Below are 7,934 nucleotides of genomic sequence, written 5' to 3' on the forward strand. Positions count from 1 at the left end.
GAGTCAAGAGTCTATACTAGTGAGTATAGTGACTATAGAGAGAACAAATATACTGATGGTGATCCAGTGGAGCCTTAGTTTCTACTCTAACCCATTCTGACCTGAGATCAGATTAAAAAAATGTCAGTCGTTAGCAGACCTACAAGCTCGTAGCGCGCCACTCGGTGGCGCGCTATGAGCTTGTAGATCTGCTATTTTTCAATAGCTAAAGCATAACATGATGCCAACACCAAAATGGGTGCCCGTTCAGAATGGGCTAACGGAGCATTGTTACAGTTCCTGCTGTGACCCTGTAAAGTGATATTTTGCTGTACCCGATCACAGTCAGCGCTCCCCCATACTGTTGTTGGTTTTTGTATTAGTAGAACATTAGCAGTAGCTTGACGGTATGTCATCTGACATTTCACACATACTTCGTCACATACTCGGCGTTCATTGCAAGAGTGCTGGCAGAAACGACACTTTTCTCTGTATGTAGTTTATTTGGCATTGTGTATTCGTTCGTAAATATGTCACTTGAACACAATGACGAGACATGTCTCTCAAACAGACGTTTCATGTGGTTATAAATGAATTCGGCACAAATGCAAGAAACTGGTTCATAAATAGGGCTAGATAATAGAGTAGACCTGCTGATAATAAATTGGTACTTAATTATGCCATAGTTGTAAGCACGGCGTCACTCCCTGTAATCTGTCATGAGCTGATAGTTGAGCTCTTAAGAAATTACTTCATTTAAATTACTTCATTTAAATTCAAATTACCCCTCTCTCATTTCTGTTCTAATATTCCCATAACCCATTCTGACCGGGCACCCATCTTGGTGTTGGCATCATGTTATGCTTTAGCTATTGAAAAATAGCAGATCTACAAGCTCATATCGCGCCACCGAGTGGCGCGATACGAGCTTGTAGGTCTGCTATTTTTGAAAAAAATCGAAGAACGACTGACATTTTTAGAATCTGATCTCAGGTCAGAATGGGTTCATCAGACCAGCGTGTGTCCAGTGGAAACCTCGTATGAATCTGATCTCAGGTCAGAATGGGTTAAAGAAATTATATATTATGCAAATAGCCTGCATTCTGCATTCTTAGACTCATTAAATTGATGCAATCATGTCATGCAATACTGTACTCTGTACTGTACTCTTAACGTCGTTGAAGTAGGACTCATAAAATGTCCCTGTGACCAATCTAAAAGACCACCCCTGGGTCCCGGGACCCATTGCATTGAAAACCTATTTACAATACATCACTGTGCTTCTCATTAGATTTCATTGCAACTAAGTCTTGTGCTACAACCTTTCCCAAGCCAGACCCTTGATGTACAGTATTCCCTGCTGCTTTGCTTGTAATTTTTGCAATTTCATTGATTGTACCCTTGCACTCACTGTACATTGCTCTGGAATGAAAGTATTTGATAAAAATGCCTAAAATATCTTAACCCTTTTACTGCTGCCATTTATTGAGAAATTAGGACCTAATTCATGCCAGCATTTTTTTAATTTTAGCTCTTATTTTGAAAAGCCACATTTTGCCTCAACCGGAAGTGAGCTTATCCCTGCCAGCTTTACGTTGCCAAGACAACCTTTGTTTACATGATCGAATCATGCCGGTACATTTTAGCACTCCACAACGTCGGCTCGTGCCGTCAAAGAAACGCTGTTTTGACCAAAAATGCCATCTGGGACAAGGAATAGGAGATACAGGCGATTGAAAGAAACTGATAGAATGGATTCTTATGGCGACGGTGAATTAATATGAACGATCCAGTGCAGTGCTAAAAACACTGCTAGCTAACCGGCTAACGTGAGTAGCATTATGGCTTGATCAATCATAAGCACTATAAAAGAGCAATTGCCGAAGGGCTTCGGCAATGGCAGCAAGCGTTAATATCAAATTAATGCTTCAATTGCCGAAGGGCTTCGGCAATGGCAGGAAGACGGTTAAATGAACAGATGTAATACTTTTGGAAGAAACCACTCCAATTAATGCAACCATATCGTACTTTGCACAGAGACTCGGATGCTGGAGGTTTGTCACGGAACTGTAGTCATGTGTGGAATGCAGATACTGTAATTTTGGTTTGTTGCGTACATTGCGTCCCAGTGTATCGCAACAGGTGCAATTTACTGCTGGCAAATCCATTCCACATGGTCTACAGCTACATGCGGCCTCCTCTTCAGATGTCTTTCACCACGGGAGCCTTGCAAGATCTTCCCTCCCCCTCCTTGTCTCATCATGTCACTTTTAAGGAGGGGAATGCGCCAAAGCCACCGTGTAATATTATTCAGTATGATACTTAGTTACAATACATTTAGTTTTACCTTTTGATTCTCTTTTCATCAACGTGTGTGTGCGTGTGTGTGCGTGTGGCTCAGGTAGAGTGGCCACCTGGGAATCAAAACTCGAAAGATAACCCGGTTTGATTCCCGGCTCCTCCCTGCTTTGTATATCAAGGTGTCCCTGAGTCACGACACTGGACCCCTAATTGCTCCCTGGGCTGCACTGCTCCTAATAGGATGGGTACAATGCACAGAAGTCATTTCTCCTTGGGGATCACTACACACACACACACACACACACACACACACACACACACACACACACACACACACACACAGAGAGTATGTCACTGATCCATCAAGTAAATGACATTGCGCATCATCCAAAGGCTGTCATCACAAACCCCACTCATCCATTATCCCATTCTGACCTGAGATCAGATTCATACGAGGTTTCCGCCGGACACACACTGGTCTGATGAACCCATTCTGACCTGAGATCAGATTCTAAAAATGTCAGTCGCTCTTCGATTTTTCAAAAATAGCAGACCTACAAGCTCGTATCGCGCCACTCGGTGGCGCGATATGAGCTTGTAGATCTGCTATTTTTCAATAGATAAAGCACGACATGATGCTGACACCAAAATGGGTGCCCGGTCAGAATGGGATAAGTCCCTGACATATCTGTAAATGAAAAGTGGTCTGAAGGTGGCACAGCCTCTCCGGGCTTCACAACACATTACGATTGTAGTCAAGCTGTCACGCTGAAAAGGTCTCTGGGAAGTGTTGTGGCACTCACACAAAGAATGCACTACGCCTGCCCTGCATTCATGAGATGAGATGAGTCTCCGAGTTCTAAGGGGAATGCGGTCCAACAGGTGTTGTTTTTGCGATGTTAATGCACAACCCCATCGCCTTCTCTTTTTGTCTGTGTTTACTAATGGGGAAACGCGGCAAAACATATTGAAATTACTCACCATGGTGTTAACCAATTCTGACCTGAGATCAGATTCATACGAGGTTTCCACTGGACACACACTGGTCTGATTAACCCATTCTGACCTGAGATCAGATTCTAAAAAATGTCAGTCGTTCTTCGATTTTTCAAAAAATAGCAGACCTGCAAGCTCGTATCGCGCCACTCGGTGGCGCGATATGAGCTTGTAGATCTGCTATTTTTCAATAGCTAAAGCATAACATGATGCCAACACCAAAATGGGTGCCCGTTCAGAATGGGTTAATGAATAGCACCAAGTCAAATCAAATGTTTTCGGTCTTCCACTCCAGTTCCGCCACACATCTTACTCGGGTAGATGAATCCCAAGCCCTCGGAGACTCGCACACTCAGGGGGTTGAGACTGCGTATAATCCTTTTCCTTCCTTCTCCTTCGCTCTCTTCCGCACTCTGCCATTTGTTGCAACTAAAGCCTTGAGGTATAGTGTCATTTTGCTTTGGCTGAGGATAGGCACAGTGAAAACCCAAACGGAGGAATTTGTTTGTTTTCAAAATGTGTTGCTTCTTTTAGGACCATGATTCTGCTCAGGGGAAGTGGTTGCCTGGAGCAAGTGCTGCTGGCCATTCAGGTAATGCTTGTCATGTCCAGACAGAGTAGACGGGGCCCTGCTCTCTCATGATATCTATAGCTTTCTGTGGTCGGTGCAACAGGCTTAGCAGAGCTATTATGGATGCAATGCACTGTTTGTCTGTAAAGGCTGCCCGAGGCAGTGTGTCAAGGGGCTCCTTCAGGCTCTGGCAAAGAGAGCATGGCAACACTTATGCTGACGAGCAACAGCCAAGCCGAGAGGACAAGCGAGCCCACAGAGCCCACACACAAAGAGAGACACGCAAACACATCATTGCTGTGCTTTTAGCAAACGGATACACGCGCGTGTGCAGTTGTGCGCATACAGAAACCACTGAATGACGGATACATTTGAGATCCTTGTTGACAGTTACCCCCCCCGCCCTTTCCTTGACTCACAGGATGTGGGTTCAAATGGACATGTAGGACAGACCGAGGAATTAGATCCTCTTGTCATGTTTGTGCTCCCAAGTCACGTGTTCACGGCCTGGCCTTCATGATGTGCAAGTTGTTTGTTTTATGCAAATGTATGTGTGCTTGCTTTGCATATTTTTTCCCACACGTGATTTTGAAATGAAAGATGTTGTGTTGACGCTCCTAGATCCGAACTTGGCAAAGCGGGAACATCCAAAACTGTGATCTGTTGTGGTCCATAGCCCATCTTGCCCATCTAAGAAGAACACAGCTTAAAGCTCAAGTTCAAGGTTTTGTCTAGGATATGTATGCAGTCAAAATGTTGCGTTAAGACTATGATAATTACATTTGATATTGTTTAGCTTGTACTTTGTATGCATTTTATGCAATTTGAATGCCTTATCTCTTAATTCATTTGTGGAGTAGAAGGTCATTATGTCTTGCCACAAGGGGCAAAGTATAGGTGTCTGCAGGGAGACTGTCCTAACTGCATAACAAGATGACAACACCTCTAGGGCTGTCACCATCATGACATTTTACTTTGAACCCATTCTGACCTGAGATCAGATTCATACGAGGTTTCCACTGGACACACACTGGTCTGATGAACCCATTCTGACCTGAGATCAGATTCTGAAAATGTCAGTCGCTCTTCGATTTTTCAAAAATAGCAGACCTACAAGCTCGTATCGCGCCACTCGGTGGCGCGATACGAGCTTGTAGATCTGCTATTTTTCAATAGCTAAAGCATAACATGATGCCAACACCAAAATGGGTGCCCGGTCAGAATGGGATATAGCTCAAGTTCAAGGTTTTGTCTAGGATATGTATGCAGTCAAAATGTTGCGTTAAGACTATGATAATTACATTTGATATTGTTTAGCTTGTACTTTGTATGCATTTTATGCAATTTGAATGCCTTATCTCTTAATTCATTTGTGGAGTAGAAGGTCATTATGTCTTGCCACAAGGGGCAAAGTATAGGTGTCTGCAGGGAGACTGTCCTAACTGCATAACAAGATGACAACACCTCTAGGGCTGTCACCATCATGACATTTTACTTTTAATTGTCAGACAAATAATTGTGATTGACACATATTTATCGGGGACCGCATGTAATTTCCGACGGAGCATTAGTCTGACATGCGCTGCTCCCGTGCTTGCGGTTATGGTTAGGTTAGGGCTAGGTTAGGGCTTGAGGTGGGTTGTCGTTTGTCGGACCAATGACTAGTCTGAAGTTACTACGTACTGCACCCATATTTATGAACTTCATACTTTCAAACTTGTATGGCATGACATTTATGTATAATTATTTTTCCCTTGTATTATTGTAAACTGTTATTTTCAATGATATATATATGAGGAATGTTCACAGAAACACTGCACCTTCAAGTCATGTGACAAGGTTCTTCACAGCTGTTATCTGTTTGGATAAATTACATGCATTTTGATTGGTTGTTTACACTTCCTGAAATGTATTTAGTGACAATGTCAGCCCATTCTTGAATTAAGCCTGAGGAAGGTCGCAAGACCGAAACTTTGCTCAATTAATAAAATTGCTCTGAACTGGCAAGTGGCAGTGTGCGGATGTCCCTTCTTCCACATTGTATACTCTTTGTCATCATCGCACCTGCTCCAAATTGCCTGCCGGGTGTGCGGAAGTCTTCTCTCTACACATACTTTCAAACTTAAAAAAATATTTAGTGAAAATGGCAGATCTATACACTCGACGAGTCGCACAATTCGTTGTGAGCTTGTACGTCAACTATTTTCAGGTGAGCTGACAAACACGCACAACTAAGTACAACTTGGCCTTAAAGGAATATTTCACTTTCAAAACCTTTTGGTCATTTCATCGTCTACTCGGGCTTATGTGAACACCCCAGACAGTTTTTAAAGTTGCTCGATTCAGTATTTATTTATATATTTTATATTCTTTTTAGCTGCCCACACCCTTATACAAACCCATTGTAACTTCAAACTCCATTTTAGATTCGTCGAAAATACCCATCCTTTTTCTGGTGACTGACCTTGTCCTTCTAATACGTCAGGGGCTGTGTTTTTTCATTTACAGTTTTCATTCATTTTTGAGTGGTGCAACCACTCCCTTACGGAGCTGTGTGTGTGTGGGTGGGTGGGTGGCTGTGTCTGAGCACGAAATACCAGCATGGTTGTTTTTCACCACCTGTGCGCAACCTAACGCACACACAAACACACACGCACGTTAAACTGCATATATGACGATTTCGGGTGACAGTACAGTAGAGTAGAGGGTACAGTAGAAGGTCACTCTGTCATTTCTCAACCGTTTCGGACGCGGGACGGAGGTTAGGAGTAGCCCACAAAATAAAGAAACTCGGGTACTAGGCAAACAGTGGAAAGGCTCATACATAGTCTGGATTTTCGGTGTTTAGGTGACCACCGAACTACAACATGATGTCATGAGCCGCCGTGAAGAGCAAACCACCGCCACCGCTCCAGCCCTTCTCTCTGTTTTTACTCACCACCGCTCAATTGTTATTTTGCGGTGGTCAGCGGTGGTCAGCGGTGGTCAGCTCACCACCGAAAATCCAGACTATGAATAGGCCTTTAGTCCTTGAACGGTGTTTAACCTATTCTGACCGGGCACCCATTTTGGTGTCAGCATCATGTTATGCTTTAGCTATTTAAAAATAGCAGATCTACAAGCTCATATCGCGCCACCGAGTGGCGCGATACGAGCTTGTAGGTCTGCTATTTTTGAAAAATCGAAGAGCGACTGACATTTTTAGAATCTGATCTCAGGTCAGAATGGGTTCATCAGACCAGTGTGTGTCCGGCGGAAACCTCGTATGAATCTGATCTCAGATCAGAATGGGTTCATCAGACCAGTGTGTGTCCAGTGGAAACCTCGTATGAATCTGATCTCAGGTCAGAATGGGTTAAGTTGTACTCTCATAGTCTCCCTCGGGCCTCCCAGGACCCAGTCAGTCAGGCAGGTCATTCACATTGTCAGACATGCAGCTTTCCCCCGCTGGCTTTCCACAAATAGCAGCTGACGACTTCCACGTCACTGCCATGAGTCACACATGGTAAAAATGACCGCCACACGTGGATAAAAAGAGACTCCTCATGACCAAGCAAATGAAAAAAACCACAGTGACTTGGGAATTACAAACCAGAAACTCATTCTGACAGGTGGTGTACAGGTACTGTATACAATCTAGCTCTGGTCCCCGATAGCAATGTTTTCTCGTCTGTCTGTCTGTCTGTCTGTGTCACTCACTCTCTCTCGGCTGTGTTGGTTCCAGCTGCCTGTTTTGTTTACTCTGATTTATTGTCCGTTTTATATCACCATGCTTCAGCAAGCACCACCGATAATATGCAAATAACAGAGCTAGCTTTGTCTCCGGCAAATAACAGCGCATACACACCCACATTTGCATGCATAAAATGATGATCGGGAATTGTAAACAAGGGCCCGCCCGCGACTCCCACGCGGAGGACGTCTTTGCTTGATTCCAGTATGGATCGACCTGAGAGGGGGAAATGGACAGACAGAGAGAGAGAGTTGGAAGGGGAGAGAGAGAGAGCAAGGGTTTAGCTGAGCTTCTCACTAGTCCTCGGGCATTGAAATTGTTGTCTCGGACAGTTTCCGCTCGGCTGCCAGGCCC

The 7,934-nt window shown here is 44.0% G+C and overlaps 1 protein-coding gene across 1 annotated transcript in view; it reads left to right on the plus strand.

Annotated features, from left to right (window-relative positions):
* The window catches only part of magi3a (membrane associated guanylate kinase, WW and PDZ domain containing 3a), a 209,401-nt gene that overhangs the window by 13,326 nt on the left and 188,141 nt on the right, over positions 1 to 7,934 (plus strand). The gene's annotated exons all lie outside the window — the stretch shown is intronic.

Source organism: Protomyctophum parallelum (genome assembly GCF_964188405.1).
Source record: "Protomyctophum parallelum genome assembly, chromosome: 7".
Taxonomy (NCBI): Eukaryota; Metazoa; Chordata; class Actinopteri; order Myctophiformes; family Myctophidae; genus Protomyctophum; species Protomyctophum parallelum.